Source organism: Lissotriton helveticus, chromosome 3_1 (genome assembly GCF_964261635.1).
Source record: "Lissotriton helveticus chromosome 3_1, aLisHel1.1, whole genome shotgun sequence".
In the NCBI taxonomy this organism is placed as follows: Eukaryota; Metazoa; Chordata; class Amphibia; order Caudata; family Salamandridae; genus Lissotriton; species Lissotriton helveticus.
The window spans coordinates 741,329,881-741,350,464 of NC_136061.1; the positions used below are offsets into that span (position 1 = coordinate 741,329,881).

The following is a 20,584-nucleotide window of genomic DNA, read 5'->3' on the forward strand; positions in this document are numbered from 1 at the left end:
AGCACGCTATGCTGGTCATATAAAACAAATGTTAAGCTGCATGGATCAGTAAAGATTTACTCTATAATTTGTATTTTTATAATTTTTCTTGTCTTTCTTTTTATATAATTTGAGTTAAACTCTTCCAGAATGCAAACTGTAACTCCACCTAGTCCATTTCCACAAGAACCAGGGGAACCACCAATAAAATGGTGATTATGGTAAAGTTCCTTTAATGCTTATTTAGGAGCCATTGAAGGTTTGAAATTCAAAGCAGATAGAAAGAGAAGTTTACTTTACTACTATTTGGGGGTTGAAGTTCAGAATGTGTTTGATCATCTACCACTTATACTGGACAGGACATTGAAGATCTAGAGGAGTATCAACTTGCAGTAAAGCAATTATCTATACATTTTGAGCATAAAGTAAATCTTGTAGTGCATAGCCACAAGTATTTTACTTGTGTTCAAGCTCCAAATGAATCTACTGATTCATATGATACTGTTTTAAAAGTACTATCTCAATATTGTGATTTTGAGGGTCTCACCTCACAGTTGATCAGAAATAAAATAGTATCTAGGTGCAACTCAAAATAAATTCAACAGAGGTTACTGTCTTGTAAAATTAAAATGCTAGACAATGCCATTAACATAGCGAAGAGCATAGAGTGCTCACAATTAGATTCTAAACAATTGGATAATGAGAATCCACATATGGTCCTGATCAATGTTAACTCACAAAGTAAAGGGACAAGTTTAATGAAAAAATAATTAAATTTCTTTTAGGGGAGGTAAAAGTGGCATTCAATCTATTAATGAAGGTGATAGAAATGCAACTACTGGTGTTGGATATGCAAGTAACACACGTACATCTTCTAAACTGATTTGTTTTAGGAGTGGGTCTTCTACTCTTGTCAAATTTTAAAAATTGTCTAGATGTTTCACAAGAATGCTGAAAATGCAAAAAATAGGTCACTTTGGGAAAGTTTGTAGGGGTGGCAGGTGTATTCCTGTAAGATCTTTTCTAGACCAAAACACGAGTGATGAATGCGAAAGCATAGAAAAAAGAGTGGAAGAATTGGAACTTTCTGTAGAATGTGTAGAAATCAATGACGTACAAAGTGATAAAAGTGATAAAAGGTATAATGACCTTCTGGTCTCTATTCAAATTGTGTTTCCTCTTCTTGTTTATCAGGTACTAGAGTGTCATGGGTAGGCGGAAATAGGCACATGGGGCATAACATACACTGCATTGTGTGAATGATTTGGCTCGAACTACATCTCCCAGAATCCCCAGAGGAGACTGGTCATGGCACCTGACTGAGGATATTTAAGCCCCATCCTGGAAGTGCTCGGAGCTTGTCACTCAGGTAATCTGATTTGGAGTAGAAACGAGCATACTGCAGCGTTTTGCTAGCTGCTAAACCTAGAGTCTGTGAAGTACTTTGTGGCAGCCGCCCGTCGAAGGCTGTCTTAACATTTCGTAAGGAAGCGCAATACCTTTCAGCCTCTGATGATCAGGCAAGTCGTGCTTGATGAGTCATCGTGAATACGGACGGAGAGAGTTCCCCTGTGTTCAGAGCGCCAAGCGCTTAATTACAGATTCCGGCTAGAACACCGGGATCGGTGTTTGTTTAGAAGCGTAATGCGCTTCACTGCCTCCCGCAATGTGCTGAGCTTCGAGGGATTGCAAAGGAGCGAGGAAGATAACGCGCTCCGTTTTTTAATCTACTTATGTTTCCTGGAGCTGCTTTTGAAATTGTTTTGGGGCAAATAGACCATGAGTTGGTACGCGCTGGGGAAGCGCTACATTTCTTTGTTTTCTTTGAAACTTGGTTATCGCTCCAGAAGAGTGGGGCAGCACCGGATATATTCGTGTATTTCTGGCCTTATGAGGAAGAGTGCAACATCACCAGGAAGCCCTTCCTTGTTGCTTCATTTATAAAGAGTATTTACAAGCTACAGAGAATAAGACAGGCTGAGAAATTAACAGAGAGAATAATCCTGGCATACAGGGAACATTAAGCAGCTAAAAAAGGATTGCACAGTCACCAGCCAGAGAGGATTATCTACGGTCAGATAAGTACCTCATTCTGTAATGAATCAGGACTGTTTGTTTTCAATATTTTCTTTATTTTTCTCTTTTGTGCCTTTTTTCATTGGGAGAAGCATTGCTGTATTTTAAGTGAGTACATACACATAGAGGTTTATAGTGGTTCTATGAATGACTCAGGGGGGTAATCTCATGTGTGCATTGTGTCTCCACTTACAGGGCATACGGGGTGGATTGCAGGAGAGAGAGGTCTACACCTTCCGAAGACATCCCTATTCTGAGCCTAACAGCGGCTACGTTTTGGTTGCTTTTATCCCTTTTTTCCCTTCCCCCTAAAGTGGTGTTATCCGTGCAATATATATATACTCATGGGTATCTCCATATAGGGGAAGATATTAACTAGCGTCATCATCGTTCCTGCTGTATCCGGCTGGAAGGTAAGTGTGTAACCTTCCTCTGCATGACTGATTGACAAGCCCACGGTTACTTACGGCCTGAACGATGGATACCAATACTGTTATCACCACAGTATTGGAAACATTGACTGCCCCAAGGATGGAGGTACACCTTCCGAAGACATCCCTATTCTGAGCCTAACAGCGGCTACTTTTTTGTTTCTTTTGTCCCTTTTTTCCCTTCCCCCTAAAGTGGTGTTATCCGTGCAGTGTGTGTGTATATATATATATATTTATATATATACACTCATGGGTATCTCCATATAGGGGAGATTAACTAGTGTCAACATCGTTCCTGCAGTATCCGGCTGTAAGGTTAGTGTGTAACCTTCCTCTGTCCAAAGAGTTTTGGCCACAAAAAGTACTACTACCCCCAGATGTCATGACAACTGCATTTGAAGTCAGTAGAATAGACTTATGTGGATATTTCTGGGGAGATATCGCATTTGAAAACAAAACTATACATGGCAAGATTTATGTTGCTTATAAAGGCCTAAACATATTAGGGTTGTGGCATCACGCAGAGTCTGGGATGCTTATTAAACCTAGGCATAAATGTCCAGTTTCATTAATAAATGTGGTTTGTGATAAAGTATATTGGAAAAGGAAATTTGAGAAGGTTTTTCAAAACAAAATTGGTCAAATTAAGAATTTCGTTCACACCATCAAGATTAAAGAAGTTGTTTTACCCGTAAAACATAAATTAAGTAATGTTCCTCATAGTATAAGAAGAGAGTTATCACAAACATTAAAAGATATACAAAATGAGGGCATCATTGAAAAGGAGGATGCTACATTATGGTTATCACCAATTATCTTAACGAAGACGAAAACTGGTGATTTACAGTTATGTATAGATTTAAGGTCAGTCAACAAGGCAATTTGGGCAGAGAATTATCCTTCACCACGAATAGTTGATCTGATCACGGCTGTAGATAAGTCCAAGTGAAATTCCAAGCTAGATTTGCGTGCAGCATACCATCAGGTGATGCTAGATGAACAGTTGAGTCATTTGGCAACGTTTTTTGCACCCGATGGTACCTTTAAATTTTGCTGCATGCCAGTTGGACTGGCCTCTGCTGCGTCGGTCTTTCAAAAATTAATGAGCGGTATGTTACAAGGAATATCCAATGTGATTGTTTTTCAAGATGATAATTTAGTGTAGACCAACATGGAAGAACAACATGCCGAATTTATAGATCATGTGTTGCCAACTTTACAAAACAATGATGTCACTGAAAATTTGTATTTTTGCAGTAAATGAGATTGTATATTTGAGTCATGTTCTTTCTAAAGATGGTGTCACACCCAAACCTAGCATTGCAGAATGTATTGTTAATGGTCCTCATCCAATTGACAAAGACCAATTACAATCTTTTATCAGTTTGTGTGAGCTTTATGTAAAATGTATCCAACTTTTGCAAGTCTAACCGAGTGTTTTAGAAGTTTGTTGAAAAAAGGTGCAGATTTTATATGGACAGCCACTTATCAGGTACATTTCCAATTCATCAAAGAGCATAGTAGCGGTCCCAGCACTCCAACCATACATTGAATGTAGAGATATGTATGTGATGGTAAATGCTAGTTTTTATGGGAAAGGTGCTGTTCTATCACAGAAAGTTGATGGTACAGAGGGGGAGAGCGGAGGCAAGATGGCGGCGGCTCACTAGTCCGCTGTGAGACACTCTCCTGTGCCTTAGTCAAACGAATGGGTTAGTGGAAGGCTAGGATCCCGAGATACCCATGAAGACACCGTGAGAAAGGTGAACAACTGGCGCAGAAAAGTACAAAGCTACCAATAATATTTAGCAGAATGAAGAATGAGTGGCGCCTGTCTCAAACCACCTGGGGATGTATTGCTCTTACCTGAGCAGCCACGCTTAAGACTTCATCTCATCGCGTCAGCAATCGGTCTCACGGTGCTCAGACTCTTATTACAGCTCCGTCAACAGTCTTGCTGTGCTTCTGGCATCGACCGCCCTCATACGAAGACGCAGATGGCTCCAAAAAATGCTGCGGCGGCCGCAGCTGCCTTGAAGACTCGAGCCGCCAAACAAGCGCTTCGCGATCAGAAGCTCGCTGCTAGGCGCGCTGGGTCAGTAACGGATGATGCTGCCGGATCGGACGGGGGCCATGCCCAGCACCAACTCCAGCCGAAGCAACAGAGAACTGCGAGGAATACTAACACTCCGGCACCGGGACCGGGGCCGGGTCCCTCTGTGGTAGACTTGCTCCGTAAAACGCCGTCCGGAGCTGCTCCCTCCCCTCCTAATCACCACGCAAGAAGCGGGACGCTGATTGCAGCCCCGCCAGCCACTCCAACTGCGCTCCCCAGGTCGGATTCGTCAGCGGCGGCAGCAGTGTCTGTGTCAGCAGCGTCTGCATTACTAGCGGACATAAACTCCTCAGTAAGTGCCACACAGTTAATCGCTTCCGTGCCTACAACTGACCCGCTATTATCACCGCTACCGGCATTACCGCCGCAGGATTTAACTGCTACAGTAGACTCACCAGGGAGTGCCACAGTAACTATTGCGCAACCACAACAGCAATTTCAACCGCAAGCACCAGAGGAAATACGTGTGACTGAAGAGTGTATAACAACTACATCTGAGATAGTCACAAATGTAAATGGTACAAGCGGTACAACAAATACATCCACTGTTTCTCTGCCAGAAATACATTCAACATTGCCAAGCTCTGTCAGCGCGGAGGATAAATCAATATCACCCTCTCCAACGCTTATTTTTGCTCATATCGAAGGCACCTCTGCACCAACAGAGGAAAGAAAGGTTGAAGAGCCAACACTCCCTGGGCCAGTAACCGACGAGGACGGAGCAGGAATCACGTCTGATACAGACTTGGAACCTCTTGAATTTTACACTATTTCTGAGGGTCGTGAGGACCCAGGTTGGCACCAGGACTTAGACTTAGACTCTGACTTAGATTCTTTATCCGACCTGCATACCGGCTCCAGTTCCAGTACTCAAGATAGCAATGCAGATGAGCTATTGGGAGAAGCCACAGCCGGAAGACACACAGTGATTAAAAAAAAGAGAAGCCACCATATCTCAGCAGGCCCTCATCGGGAAGGCACTCCTGCATTAGTCCCTAGCGCCCATGGAGCCCATGGAGTCTCCTTCTCTTCAAAGGAACAAGACACAACCTTAACTGCGGTAATGGACACAGTGTTGCAGGCAATCGCATCACACAGAGAGCAAACGTCTAAGGATGGTCGGAAAGCTCAACAAGCCCTACAAAAGGTACAGGGGGTGGTGCGAAAACTTTCGAAAACAGTAGCTGCATCTAATGCAAGAATGTCAGATATGGAAGATCGTATTGTGGTTATTGAGGCGGAAGCAACTGTGGTGAAAGAGCAGGTCGATGCCCACGACGCTGAAATGACTGACGTAAGATGGAAGCTTGAGCAGATGGAAAACCGTATGCGTCGCAATAATCTCCGAGTACTGGGTGTACCCGAAAAAAGTGAAGGAGATGATATACGCACCTTTATGATCCAACTCTTTAAAGACACTTTTCCTGAGCTTTCTTCATGGAATTGGGATCTGGAAGTGCAACGGGTCCACAGAACTCCTGCTACATTGCGGCCTACCAACTCGCAAAGCAAATATCCTAGGGCAATACTCGTCTACTTTGGTAACTTTTTGCTTCGTCAAAGTGTTGCAGAGAAAGCGAGGCCTGAGGCCCATCGGATCCGAGGCGACATCTCATACTTTGTCAGGCCGGACTTCTGCCACACAACTGTGGAGCGGAGATGGCGTCTCCGTCAACTAATCAAACCTTTTTTGGACAAAAAAGCTAAGGTTTACTTGAATAACCCTGCCATACTCAAGGTGTTGTATAATGGTCAGGTAAAATTCTTTTCATCCGAGATCAAAGCAAAGGCTTTTTTAGATAGCCTGACCTAATTTTCTGAGTCAATATCTTTTTCTTTATGTGCCCTAAATTGGCTAAGGTCATCCTGATTACAGTATAGCCCCCGGTGGGTGGGCTCTGTTTCACAATTTAGGAAGAATAAGCTCATCGTAAAGAATAAGGCATATTTCAAAGTCCTAAGTTTAACACCAACCCTAATGTGTTTTTTTTTTGGATAAAATCACTCAGAATAGGACTAGAATATGCTGTATAATCTATTATAGCTAAAGTTAATTTTCTCTCTCAGCATTTATGGTTTATTTCGCATGTCTTATTGGGTCCCGCGTGGTTCTAGGATGTTTATTCTTTCATAGCTTTGCATGTCTCCTTTTATTTTTTGCATATCCTTTCACTAGCCTACACATGTGTTATTTGAAGCATATAGAATTAATGACTAAGGCATGGCCACAGGGTGTTTCTCCATCATCATAGACTCTAGCGAGAGTCTTCATGCCTCATAGGGTGGAGTGCGGGGGGAGGTGGGGGGGGAAGGCCTCGGGGAAGGCCTTGGGGAGGGGGCTGAGGAGAACAGGGGAGGGGGAAAATCAAAAAAGAAAAACTGGCAAATTCGGTCACAGACTATGTTGTATTAAAAGTATTAGGAGTAAAAGCCACAGAAATGTTAAAGAAAAGCAGAACCGCTCTATATATTTTGAGGAGAATGGGTGTCTAAAGCTTATCAGGCTAGTCTTTCAAGTTAATACATGGGGAGGATAAGCCTCTGTACTTGGAACGTGGCAGGCCTTAATCATAAAGATAAAAGGGCCCAGTTATCCCAATTAATACAACAAAACCCGGTTGATATATTATGTCTCCAAGAGACACATATCGCATATTCCGACAGGAACTTACTTAAACTACCAGGTTATAACCTAATTGCAGCTACATCCCAAACAACTAAAACCAGAGGGGTAGCCATTTTCGCTAAACCTATAATAGGCCCCCCAATTCGTAAAATAGCCGACAAGCATGGCAGATGGGTCATAATTCAGCTCCAGCAAGATATCACTATCTGTGCAATCTATGGCTCAAATTTAGATGACCCCGCTGTTTTTCGAGAGCTCGAAATCGAATTGGCCTCTTGGTCAAGTCCCCTGGTCTTCTGTGGAGATTTTAATATCGACATAGGGCAATCCTCTGGGAGTCTCTTATCTCAAAATTATAAAGGGCGAAAACCAAAGTCATATACAGCATTGGGTCAGATGATGAAAAGTCATAATTTGGCTGACGTCTGGGGTTTACTCCGGGGCCCAAATGTGGATGGCTATACATATTTTTCTTTCCCCCACAACAAATATGTTAGAATCGACTATATTATGTCAAGTATAAATCAGAAAGATATCATTGAAATAATTAAATCCCCGAAGACCCTATCTGACCACAATGCACTGACCTTTACCTTTGACACGGCTAATTTAGTTAAACCAACAATACAGTGGACTTTTGATAGAAGGCTACTGGTTAATCCAGAATATATAGCGCATATTAAATCGTGGACCCAGTCCTTTTTTGACTGCAACCAGTTTAGTGCACCCCGTATAATAGTATGGGACTGTTTTAAAGCAGCATTGAGAGGAGAGACCATTTCCTTTGTTGCTAATAAGTGAAAGCTAGAAAAACAATTCAATATGGAAATGATGCAGGAGTTGTCCAATCTTGAGGCCCATCATGCCACCCAGTTAAATCTGTCTCGTAGAGGGCAAGTTGATCTTACCTTAGATCCGGGGAAAATCTTAAATAAAATAATGATCTTAAAAAACGAGATCAATAGTACGTTAATTCAAAAAGCCGCGGAAACCTACCAGGTTAATAAGGATAGGCTGTACGAATCAGGGGAAAATGTGGGGAAGCAGTTAGCACTACGCACACGACAAAAGCAATCATTGAGCAACATTAAAAAGATAGAATTTGAGGGAAATGAATATACTACCCCCAAAGACATTGTTAAAGTATTTCAAAAATATTACCAAAAATTATATAGTAGTGATATTTCATATCCTGATAATGAAATTACAACATTCTTAAATAACTGGCTCCCAGACCATACTAATCATAAAAACATCAATGCGGAAAATAAGATTTACCTTGACAGAGAGATTACGGTCATTGAGGTAGAGATTGCATTAGCTGAGATGGCCAACGGCAAGGCGGCCGGACCGGATAAAATCCCATTGGATCTATACAAAATCCTTAGAAATCAGATAACTCCCTTTCTGTTTGATCTGTTTCTTGGAGTCCAATACCATGCAATTCCCCCTGAGTCTTGGAAACAAACAAACATAATAATTTTCCATAAGAAAGGTAAACCACCCCACCTGCCTTCCTCATATAGGCCTATATCCCTGATCAACTCCGATTCGAAGTTATACGCTAAAATATTTGCAAATCGTCTGAGCGGGGTCATCGAACGCCTTGTATCCCCGTGGCAACACGGTTTTATACCCGGCAAAGGCACTACAGACCATACTCGTAGAGCCATAACCCTACTTGACATCATGGGCGCCACGGGGGGCGAGATGTCGATGATCTTCCTCGATGCCGAAAAGGCATTCGACCGAGTACAATGGCAGTTTCTCTGGAACATCCTGGAAAGTAAAAACTTCGGAAATACTTTTATTAACGCCATTAAAGCTATTTATACCAACCCCACGGCAAAAATCTGTATTGCAGGGATTGAGTCGGATGCCATTACGGTTCAAAGAGGTAAGGCAGGGCTGCCCATGCTCCCCGGTTCTATTTGCGCTCTATATAGATCCCCTTATTCAAAAACTACTAACCTCAACTTCCATATATCCAGTTTTTTCAGGGTCCTTCTCCACCAAAGTCATGGCATACGCGGATGACATTGCCGTAATAACCACTAAACCGTCTGAAGCAGTTTATGAAATCGAGACAATTACCCAAGCATTTGGGAAATACTCAGGGTACTCCTTGAACAGAGATAAAACTATGGTATTAGCCACTAGCAATACTCAATATGAAAGCACTCTCAGGGTTAAACAGGCCACTTATTTAGGTGTAGTGCTCTCGGCAGAGATAAGTAACATCAGCGATATTAACTATTCTCCCCTCATTGATAAAATTAAAAGCGATCTAAGAAGGGTAGATAGCCTACACCTCTCTATTATAGGTAGGGCCAATTACGTAAAAATGAATGTATTCCCGCGGGTTCTATATTTGTTTAGAGCAATCCCCCTGTTACCGGCAAAGCACGTTATAAAGACTATAGATTCCCTCATAGCAAAGTTTATGTGGAGCTACGGAAAAATAAGGCGGGCTCTTCCCCTTCTAGCACTCCCTCAAAGTAGAGGTGGCTTAGCCCTACCAAATTTAAGATTATATTTTTGGGCATCTTTATTGCAAAACATGGATCCTCTTTTGACTTCTAAACTAAGAGGCCCAACCTCTGTAATCCCTCTTATACCATCAATATATGAGCTCAGTCTAGGTAAAAAACATAAGGGACTTTTTCTAAGGCAGGTTGAAACATCTTATTATAAAAAAATTAAATTAAAGACTGTTTTAGATGCTCTTTCAGTCTGGAAAGCCATCGGCAAACATCTAGGGCTTCCTACATATACAAAATATACACCTATATGGCAATGTAAAATTTTTCCTAATATCCCTAATGATAGTAGATCCCAGAGGTGGGAACTTCTAGGTATTAAAACAATCGGAGATTTTTTTGGTAACAATCTCCCACTTTCTTTCGAGCTTTTTCAATCGAGATATAACGTCCCTACGAATGATTTCCTAAAATTCTATCAAATATTAGCTAGTATCTACAATACCAAACCAAAAATTCTACCAGATAATATCCCACTATTCGATATTATAGGCAGAAAATCTACCAGAATCGGGGCCTTATATCAGTTACTTTTGGCCGACACCCCAGATGATCTAGAGCGCACGGAACAATCTTGGGCCTTAAAATTGGCAAATCCAAATGTAGATCTAGATCTCTCATTAGCCCTCTCAACAAGATATTTGATAGCCTCTAACTTAAAGGCTCAATATTATAGAATCATTTATAATTTATATTTTACGCCAGCTAAATTGTTTGCATGGGGGCTTAAGATGGATGATAACTGTCCCAGATGCAAACAACCACTTGCAAATCTCCTACATATGTTTGCTGAATGCCCCACATTGGCTACAATTAAAACTATGATGTTGGAATTTTGGACCCAAATTTTTGGGCACCAAATATATGATTCTATAACATTGCTCATTTTGGGTCATGATGACTCTTTGAAACACAATAGAGAAGAACAGGCGGTACTATTTCTGGGCTATGCCGTGCTACGGATAATTCTAGCAGCTAGGTGGAAAGATACAGAGCCCCCTACCTTTAATATGTGGCTTAGCCGCTTTATAGCTATTTATAAACAAGAAATCTCAATATACGCCACAAGAGGTAGGAAAATGAGAGCAATCGGTACACAGATATGGGAACCTATTACTAGGTGGTATAATGAAGTAAGGGGAAACCAGACATAGGACCCCTGATTGATTCTGATTCTATTTTTTTTTTTTTTTGTCTCTTCTCAGTACTCTTTTTCTCTTAATTGTCATATTTTTCCCTGTGGTAGAGTTCTGTTTACAGATATCTGTGTATGTACCTCGTTATCCATATATACCACATTATTTCATGTCGCCTATCATGTATATTTATGTTTTATGATTCGAATTTGCCAATAATAAAAAAAAAAAAATAAAAAAAAAGAAAGTTGATGGTACAGAAGTGACAATGGGATTTTGATCTATAAGTTTGAAGGAGGTAAAATTGAGGAACTCTGCAATTGAGAAAGCTGTTGACCTGTGTAAGGGGCATAGAAAAGTTTAGATCTTACATGTAGGGAAGGAAATTTTGGATAAGAACGGACCATAAATCCTTGGTTGACATTTTGTTAGGTACCAAAATATAGACAGCCAAGGTCTGGTTAGCCAGATTAATAACAAAGTTACCTGAATTTAAATTTACAATTAACCACATTGCAGGAGTAAAGAATATTAAGGCAGACTTCTTGTCTAGATTACCAGTGGTGAACAATGAGATAGAAATAAGAGAAAAAGAGGATATTGAGTACTGTATCATTGCACAAGTGGAGGACGGAATAATTTGTGAGAACATGCAAGAATGGCTAAGTGCTTTGGAGAATGATGTTGTATTGAAACAAGTTACAACATTTGTAACTTCTGGTTGGCCGAAGGAAAAATCTCTGGAGGTAAATTTAAAACCTTATTGCAAAATGGCTGATGAACTAAACCTGGAAAATAGTTTGCTGATTACAGGAGACAAATTGGTGCCTCCGAGTTGGTATAGACAAAGAATTATGGAAACAGCTCATTCTGGTCACTTTGGCATGACTGCAACCAAACGTAGAATTCTGAATGATTTTTGGTGGTCCAGTGTGGATAGAGAGGTATAGAATTTGGGGAGGGAGTGTGTACAGTGTTCTTATAGTGACAAGCATGTATCTACCGCCACACCATTAGTTTTTTACAAGATATGTTCAGCAGAGGAGTGCTTGAGGAGTTACTATCTGACAATGGGGTACAATTTACCACTTCTAGTATGAAAGAGTTTTTGGAGAAAGTGGGTGTGAAGCATTTACACACTCCGTAATATCACCTACAGGGAAAAGGAAATGTTAAGAGATTCAATAGAGTGTTGGTAGAATTTATTCAGAGTGCAGTTAAAGGAAAAGTTGATTGTGAAACTGCCATCAGAGATGTGGTGTGGGTCTATAGGACCACTCCACCTTCTTTCACTGGTTCGGTACTGTTTGAGTTAATGAGAGGTAGGAGAATTGTGTCAACTTTGAAACCGGTTCGAAAACGTAAAGTGTGAAGTGTTGCACGAGTCCATCAAAGCCAAACATGCAAGTGATGAGATCAATCGTGAAAGATCTGAGAGTCTATATTTTCAGTGGGGGAATTTGTATGTTAAGCAAAAAATAGCCAGCAGACTTTACACGCAAGTATAACAGTTCAGAAAATGCTTTTCAGAATCAATTTGAAAAGTCCAACTTTAAAGTATGTATTGTCCCAGACAGCGTTCCCTGTTTAGTATATATCCGAGTAGCATGTGGTTCTCTTAGTCGTAGCAGCTGCTCCCCGACGTGGAAGATTGGACAACAAGAACTACATGCTACTCGGATATATACTAAACAGGGAATGCTGTCTGGGACAATACATACTTTAAAGTTAGACTTTTTAAATTGATTCTGAAAAGCATTTTCTTAATACATGGGGAATACCGAAAGGAAGCGCATTACATACCTACTATAAGCCCTGAAGAAGTCCTTGTTTGGACGAAACGCGTTGGCGGTTTCAAAAGGCTTTTTATACAAAAAGAAAATAAAGGATTGAAACAATAACGAACAGAACATCGACTCTTCTTTGTAACAATTTGTGTTTGAGTACTGAACTGTTATACTTGCGTGTAAAGTGTGCTGTGCTATTTTTTGCTTATTGTAAATCTTGGGAAAGCTGGTTGTGTCTCGATCAGCTACTCAATTAATGGGGGCATAGGGAATTGTGCCACAAACCCTTTCTTGCACCTAAGTATTTCACAGAATAGGGACGCTGGGACTAGTGCGGGTATTAATGCTTTGATTCCCATATCTTTTGTTTGGGGAATTTGTATGTTAAAGAACCTCTGATGCTACAAAAATGAAAATCAAAATTCAGAGAGCCCACTCGTATCACTGACATAAAGGGTGAAGCTGTAAAAACAAGCAATCGACAATGGTGGAACATGTCTCGATTGGCTAAGTATTATAAGAATTATGCAAATGTAGACTTGGACAAACATTAGGAAGATCAAGAAAAACAAAGATTGAGGAGAAGTGCAAGAATACGATTTCTTAGTGGCAAAATGTATGATTAAGTTATGTTCTGTACTTTGTTGGGTTATGTGCGTTTTGCATTCAAGGAAATTACTTCTGTTTTATTCTTTTAGTTCACATTTAATTGTTACACTCATTTGTTTGTTGGTTTTTTGACTTTTGTTTTTTTATAAGGGGTGGTTATGTGGTGTTTAGGTTTTATACATCATTTATATTGTGGATCAAGGCCTGGAGAAAGTTAGGTCTACATTCTATGATGTAATATGGAATTTGGGGTTGGAATGTTATGAGGGAGACAGTAGTTGATGATCAGCAGTTGGTGTTGATCTGCTGGGCACTATTGACTTGTATTATCCACTTATAATTAACATACTTCAACTAATATGATAGGAGAAGCATCTTTACATGTGTGCCACACATTTGTCGTAAGTACGACTGTTAGTACTCTACTTTTTCTTTATAACACTCTGGAAGGCTGCAGTAGAATACAAAGGAATTAACTGGCTGGCAGCTCCTGCTGGAAGTACATGTTTTACTGAGAATGTCAAACTTCATCCTCATATGGCTGAGAAAGATAGTTTCAATTTTCTGACAATATGCTCTACTTTCAGCTTCTGGAGCACTTTCTGTAACCTCTATGAGAAGACCATGAGAAAACGGTTTTATCTCAAACATGCAACTCAAGCAACAAATGATTTATATTGTAACTAAAATCTGTTATCACCCTTTATATATTCTCCTTTTTGTTAACCCTAAAACCTGTAATACACTACAGTGCATTTCAATTGGGTGCCATCATGTATATTGGTCCCAAGATGGCTGACATCACTTTCTGGTTGAAGTGCTGACAGCCAATCAGATCTCACTAAAAATGTATTTACAAAACTTCTGAACGGATTTAAATAATGTTATACAAGGTCGCTTTCTGGACCAACAGCTACCTTTCTGCCAAATTTAGTGTAATTCCATTCAGCAGTTCGGGCTGAAGCCTTGTCTAAAGTTCCTCATGGAAATGGACATGGGAAAAACATGTTTTGGGACCCCTCCTTTTTCTTGACCCTCGCTCGATGGATCACTCTAAAATTTTCAAAACAGCAGCTGAAGTGAGAATCGAACCAGTTTTGAATATTTCGTAATGGTTCCTCAAAAGACGCCAAAGTTATTGGCAAATAAAAAAAGTTCTTCCTATGGAAACTACATCCTAACTGCAACTACATACCGGCAACTTCCAAAAGGTAATATATACATATATGCACACACACACACACACACACACACACACACACACACACACACTCTCTCACATCCACCTGATGAGACACTGCTATTTGACAAAGCACAACTCGCTAACAAAACATTATGCTTTTTGACACCATGTTCTCCTCTCTACAAATCTCCTGATGCACAGAAATGATTTTACAGTTGTGATGTTGACTCTTAGATCACCACACTGGTAAGCATGTGCTTCAATAAGATATTCAGATCATTATATGAACCTGGTAAGGTAACAACAATTGTCTTTTGGATTGAATCTGTGGAAAAATATGCTTACCAGTTGTAATTGAAACTGAGGTATATAATGTTTGCATTCTGTCCCTTCATCACTTATAGGAATGTGTCTTCACATAACTGCACTAAGCACTACGCTGACTGCATTATTAGTCACTTTATGCATCAACAAATACAATTCTATGTTTTGAGCACATTGATTGAAATGCCTCGTGTGTTGGTGTTGTCCTTCATTGTTTTATCTGTGCTAATTAGTTTTCCCCATTAATTCAGCGTTATGTTAACACAATAATTATTGACCACACTGTAGAATCATTGCTTCGTTCTAAGAAATATTAACAGTAAACATGGATTTTGCTTAATGTAAGGCGTTGTGTGGTCTAATCTTATTAACACTGTTATTAAAGTCATGTAACTATTAGAATGAATGGCATTAATCCAACAAAGATAAAGAAACCCCATCCAGAGCCACGTTTCCCACACTATCAGTATTCTGAGGAAAATGGTAGTTTGTTTAATATGAACACAGTAAACACGTATTCTATCTGCGTTTTAATATACAGAAGCCTGCTATTCCTATATATCCGAACCTGTTTACTAAGAATATAGAAAACAGACTATACTGCTATCCAACCAGTTGCAATTCAGGCTAAGGCATAACAGCAAATGTGTTGAAAAGCAATAATGACCCTTGGAGGCAAGCCCCCAAAATAAAACTTAACAAAGACATACTTCCCTGCGAGGAGGCTGTCCTGCCCCTACAGGTTATAATGCATTTTTTTAAACATACGATCACCCTGTCCTTTCCTGCAAAGCTTAAAATGGATCTGGTTCATGGATCTAGATAATAGGGGGCAGGTTTGGAAAGAGAACTGAGTTCCAAATCATCATTTGGAGTTTGGTTGAATAAATCCGCAGATGCTTAATATTCTATTTATACACTTTTAACAAACAATTTATTCAATGAAGCATCAGGAAACATGAGTATGTAAAACAAAAAAAAAGCTGTATAAATGTAGTTGGTCCAATACAGGTGGACCAAACCTACAGTGTGGATCTCAGCAATGAACTAAAGATGATACTCAACTGCTAACTACACCATGCATGATCTGTTTTCAGAGAGGCCCGAGATTAATTCATTTAAAACACTGACCAATATAAGATGGTATTGCAGGCTTCACTAGTGGTGGAATCCCTACTTGGCCTCCCTAAATGTTAGCAAAGTGATACTTACAGTTACTACAAGATTCTAGCAGTTTGAATTTTCTCAGTGTTATTCACAGTGGGGCCCAGAGACCACAGACACCTTTCATCAAAGACTTTTGATATGACTGCAGTCTTTATTCAACTGGATAGCAGAACCAGAAACCACTAAGTTAAAGGTGGTCCTTAATAACATATCATCAATGCTTTCAACAATTCCTATGTACTGTATGCAAGTTCTGTTGTTGGGTTTGGCAAGACACTGAATGGACAGCTTTTTCATTTTATGAATTTACTCATGGATACAAGTTTTGATGCTTGCTAATCAGTCTGACTAGGTCAGGTCATTTGGACATATCGAGTATTCCTTTCATATGTGAATGACTGGCCTGAGCTGGTTTGTACTAGACCTCATCTTGAATTGTTTTGTAGCAAGTTTAATTTGGCCACATGAAAGTTCTTTCAGTAGGATGGCGATACATCCTTTTGCAGGCCAATATGAGTGACTTTAACACCTTGGCTGCGGCGCGAATTCCACCGCGGTGCTGGACATTCCAATTGCGGGCGTGGCTCAGATGGCCGCTGGCCGTCGTGCACACACGCCCACCAAGACTCATGACGGCTGTTGTGTGTAAGTTTTGGGTGATCATCGGCTCCAACAAATTCATAAATTCCTATAGTTCATTACAGATTCTTAAGAGAGTGTCGACCTCTGTATTCAGCACTCAAAATGATGCTGGGCTTTGCCCATTTTATAGAAGAGTTTTAGGTACAAAAGCTTTTGTTGAAGCTAAATTATGTTTCAAAGCTAATTCTAATATATTCATATATTCATATTTTCAACTGGTATTCAAATTTCATTTGTTGAAAAGAATAAGGATTAATAAGGCAAAAATAACAGAAGTAAAACAAAAATGCCAGAGTTTTGAAGGCAGAATCTGAGAGATACTCTATACCGCACCATAGGAGAAAAGATAATAAGCATTGGTATATTTAGGGGCCTATTTTGATGGAGGTCATCGTCGGTTTCAATTCCGACTGGCTGATTATGTATCAGCCGGTCGGAATTGAACCCAGACGGTCTTCTGATGGGCTCAAGGTGCCCGCCGGCCAGTTGGAACCGACTCGTAATCCCAAAGTGTGGGACTTTCCTCCCTTGGGATTATGATGCACGGTTTCCGGCACGGTATCCATGCCAGCCTGGCCGACATGGAAACCACGTTGGAAAGAGTGTTTGGGGGGCCCCAGCAGGGCCCCCTTGTGTGTGCAGCCTCCGGTTGGGGGCCGAGGGGCACATAGGGTTTCCCCCTGTTAATCCCTGCTCCCATGCCTGCCACGAGTGCAGGGATGAACAACACCTACCATTTCCCAATGGGAATATGTATTATGGCTGTTTTACAGGTGTAATAAATGCTCCCATAGGGAAATGTCGGAATGCGGCTGAACAGCATTCGGTCACATCCTAATGAGGTGTTCGGGACTGCTGGCTGGAGGCTGGTCGGTCCCGTGTACGAGACGGTGCGTCCACCCGACATCATAATCGCCCCCTTAGTGTTATCTCTGTACTACACAGTCTTCCTACTTTGTGATATTATAAATCCCATGCCATAATAGAGAATTGAGCTGAATCCTCAGATGGTTGTTTCAAATTTCATTATAAAGCAATGGACCTTTTTTTAAATGATTTTTAGATGAGGCACTGTATGGAATGATTGAACACAGCTTCGGTGGTAAACTGCTACATTTTTCCAACAAGAAGAGAGGTGGCTTGGTTTAAATTGGCAAATCATATAAAACAGGATACTCATCAAAGAACACTCCAAGTTTAGGACCTCCATGTAAGTTTTAATAAAGACAACTAAAGAAGCTCAACGTAGCAACAAAAGTACAGTACTTGCAGAACTATACTGCACATTATTCGCAAAAGATCCAATTTTCAGGTGCAAGTTCGAAGAAGGAGACATGTGTGATTCCCTAATTTTGCGACAGGAACCGTACTGCCCAGTAACATTTCAAGGCCTTAACCTCGGATTACCCAACTCTCTTGCTTGCGTTAGTCTGTGACAGCCATCTCTGCCCAATCTTGCTTCTCATTGACTGATTCAACTGTGCCGGTTTCCTCTACCTGTTCCCCAGTATTAGCAGGCTACATACCAGAGTACAACAGGTACCTAAAGTGTCCTAAGGCATCTAATATAGCACATCCACTACGAAGATGTAAGTCATGTCCTTGAGTGTTGAGTCACAAAGTGAAAACATGTTCAAAGCAGCTTTTCTGAAACATTTATAATGAATGCCAGTTAGTGGAAATTCTGGAAAAAACTTAAACTGCAATTTCTGGAATTATGGTGAAATTCATAAAATGACGTGATGTGTAGGTAATTAGTGCCGAATAATTAATTGTAATAACTACTGAAAATTCTCAAATCAAATTGGTATATGAAGTGTTTGACAAAAAAGAAAATGGATTTGTTTTTACACGTATGCCAAAATAACATGGAAAACCTAAAGGTGAACGCCGCCCTGTTTTGGAAGGAAAGAAAACAAGAATGGATCCCAAAACGGAGGGCATTCAAGCGCAGGAAATCGCATGCCCTTATTACTGAAGCAATCATGAATCATCACGTTAACATCGTTTCACATTAACAAATATGGCAAGAGGGGCAATATGTAAATCTTATATAAATTCAGCCTCCCTAGGCAGGGGAGCAACAAAAGAGAAACAGGAACTGCAGGATATGCAAGAAGTCAGTAAGATACAGGCCTGGGACAGGGAAAAATAAGCAATTATGTGGCTCTGTCCGCAGAAGCACCATGACTTAATTGGAGCTACAGCAAATGATGGGCAAGGCTGTCCTGACAAACCTACACTGATGAAACTACCTTGATAATAAATCACAGATGAGCTCATCCACAGCTTTTATTGTTGATACTTGTATAATTATAGGTGTTTGGAAGGAGTTAACATTTGTGCGGTGAAGGAGGTTTGACCAGATAGGTATCGCATCTGAAGACTACAATGGATGGAAATGAGTGGATTCTCATTAGCCTTGGAAATATGAAATACATATATTAGTGTTAAGAATAAGGAACTGAGTGCGAACACTACTGCCACAGAACGTATGGCCACATATATCTCTCTCATCTGTATTTTTGTTTTAATTTGGTTTGTTTTTTTATGTGATTTGTTAGTTTCTAAAAAAATATCAGATGCCTTTCTTAATTAAAAGGGTATATACTATTACCTTTCTGCTCATTTTCAGTATGTTTTCACTGTTGTGCGCCCTACAGGCTGTTCAACGAAATTGTAGATGGTTCTAGAATTATGTTTTCCAAATATGTTCAATTCTTATTTAATCCATTAGAATGCTAAGCGCCCACCAACTTTTTGTAAGCCTCAAATTGCAAAGCTGTTTGCCTACCCTTCGCAGAAAAAAGCTTCAAATAACTTTAAGTTGATTTAAAATGATAAACTGTCTCGAAAAACAATGGAGCATTGGGCATATCAAAGCCCACTGCCTTAGTCAGAAAATCGGCTTCCAGTTTTCCGTTTTTAGTAATGTTCATACGCAAATCCAGAAGTAAAACACCCATTTCTTTGCCAGTGTTCATATAAAATATTGAAAAATGTTAAATAGCCCTTCCTTTGAAAGATTTTGAAAGCTATCAGTAATGCCTGCATGGTCAACAACTGGGCAGACTTACACCACTGAGTGTTAAAGAGTTGAGATTTCGTAGACAAGCTTAAATAGCCACAGATGTTTCTGGTTTGCTCTGTGGTGCTACAGTTTTCAGATACGCGTATCACTGTATTTTATATGGCAAGGTGCTAAGGGTGTAAATGTAGTGGTTACATGGATGTGAAAACATGCTTGATTCAACTTCAAAAAATCAAAGCAGAACTATAAATATGCATAAACACCACTGTAACAAACCACATAAAAATTGATAAATATACAGGCTGTAATGTGAAAAAATAAATAGCATGAACCTGGGATTCCTCATTTTTATTTTCCATCTATACAGTGTGGTTCCCCAGAATGTAATCGGTCCAACAAACCGTATCACAACCTACATACATGGCCACAATTAACTTTAAATAAAAAATGACGAAAATGTTGCTTATAAAAAGTGTGCCCAACTGGTTCAGAAAACTATACTAACATGTTTACTTTTGTGATGTTATCCTTGACATGTATGTTTGTGATCATAATTTGAAACTGAAAATAGACCACAGCATAATCATTCCTTGATTTGTTTTGTGTGGTTTCTTGTGTAGCTTCTTGATTTCAGCTAAGTTTTGCTTTTAATGCTGTGGTGTAGCTTTTTGAATTGTGGTTACGAACAGCTATAGGGCAAAATGGAAGAGATTTTACATGCCTATAGCCTGCTTTCTCAGAAACATAGTACAGATCCGACTCAACAACAATTAACTTTGTTCACACTAGTCACTCTCTGAAATGTGCTTATATACTGACTACACTATGGGAAGAAATTTTCTGAAACACTGCTTTACTCAATGTCCATTAACCTGATCCTTTTGTAAATGTAACTGTTACAAGATACCAAACATGAACAAAGACCAGAGAAATTGAG

The 20,584-nt window shown here is 40.0% G+C and overlaps 1 protein-coding gene across 2 annotated transcripts in view; it reads right to left on the reverse strand.

The window, feature by feature from the left end:
- Nucleotides 1–20,584, reverse strand: part of MICAL2 (microtubule associated monooxygenase, calponin and LIM domain containing 2) — a 1,053,240-nt gene that overhangs the window by 550,763 nt on the left and 481,893 nt on the right. The window lies entirely within an intron of this gene.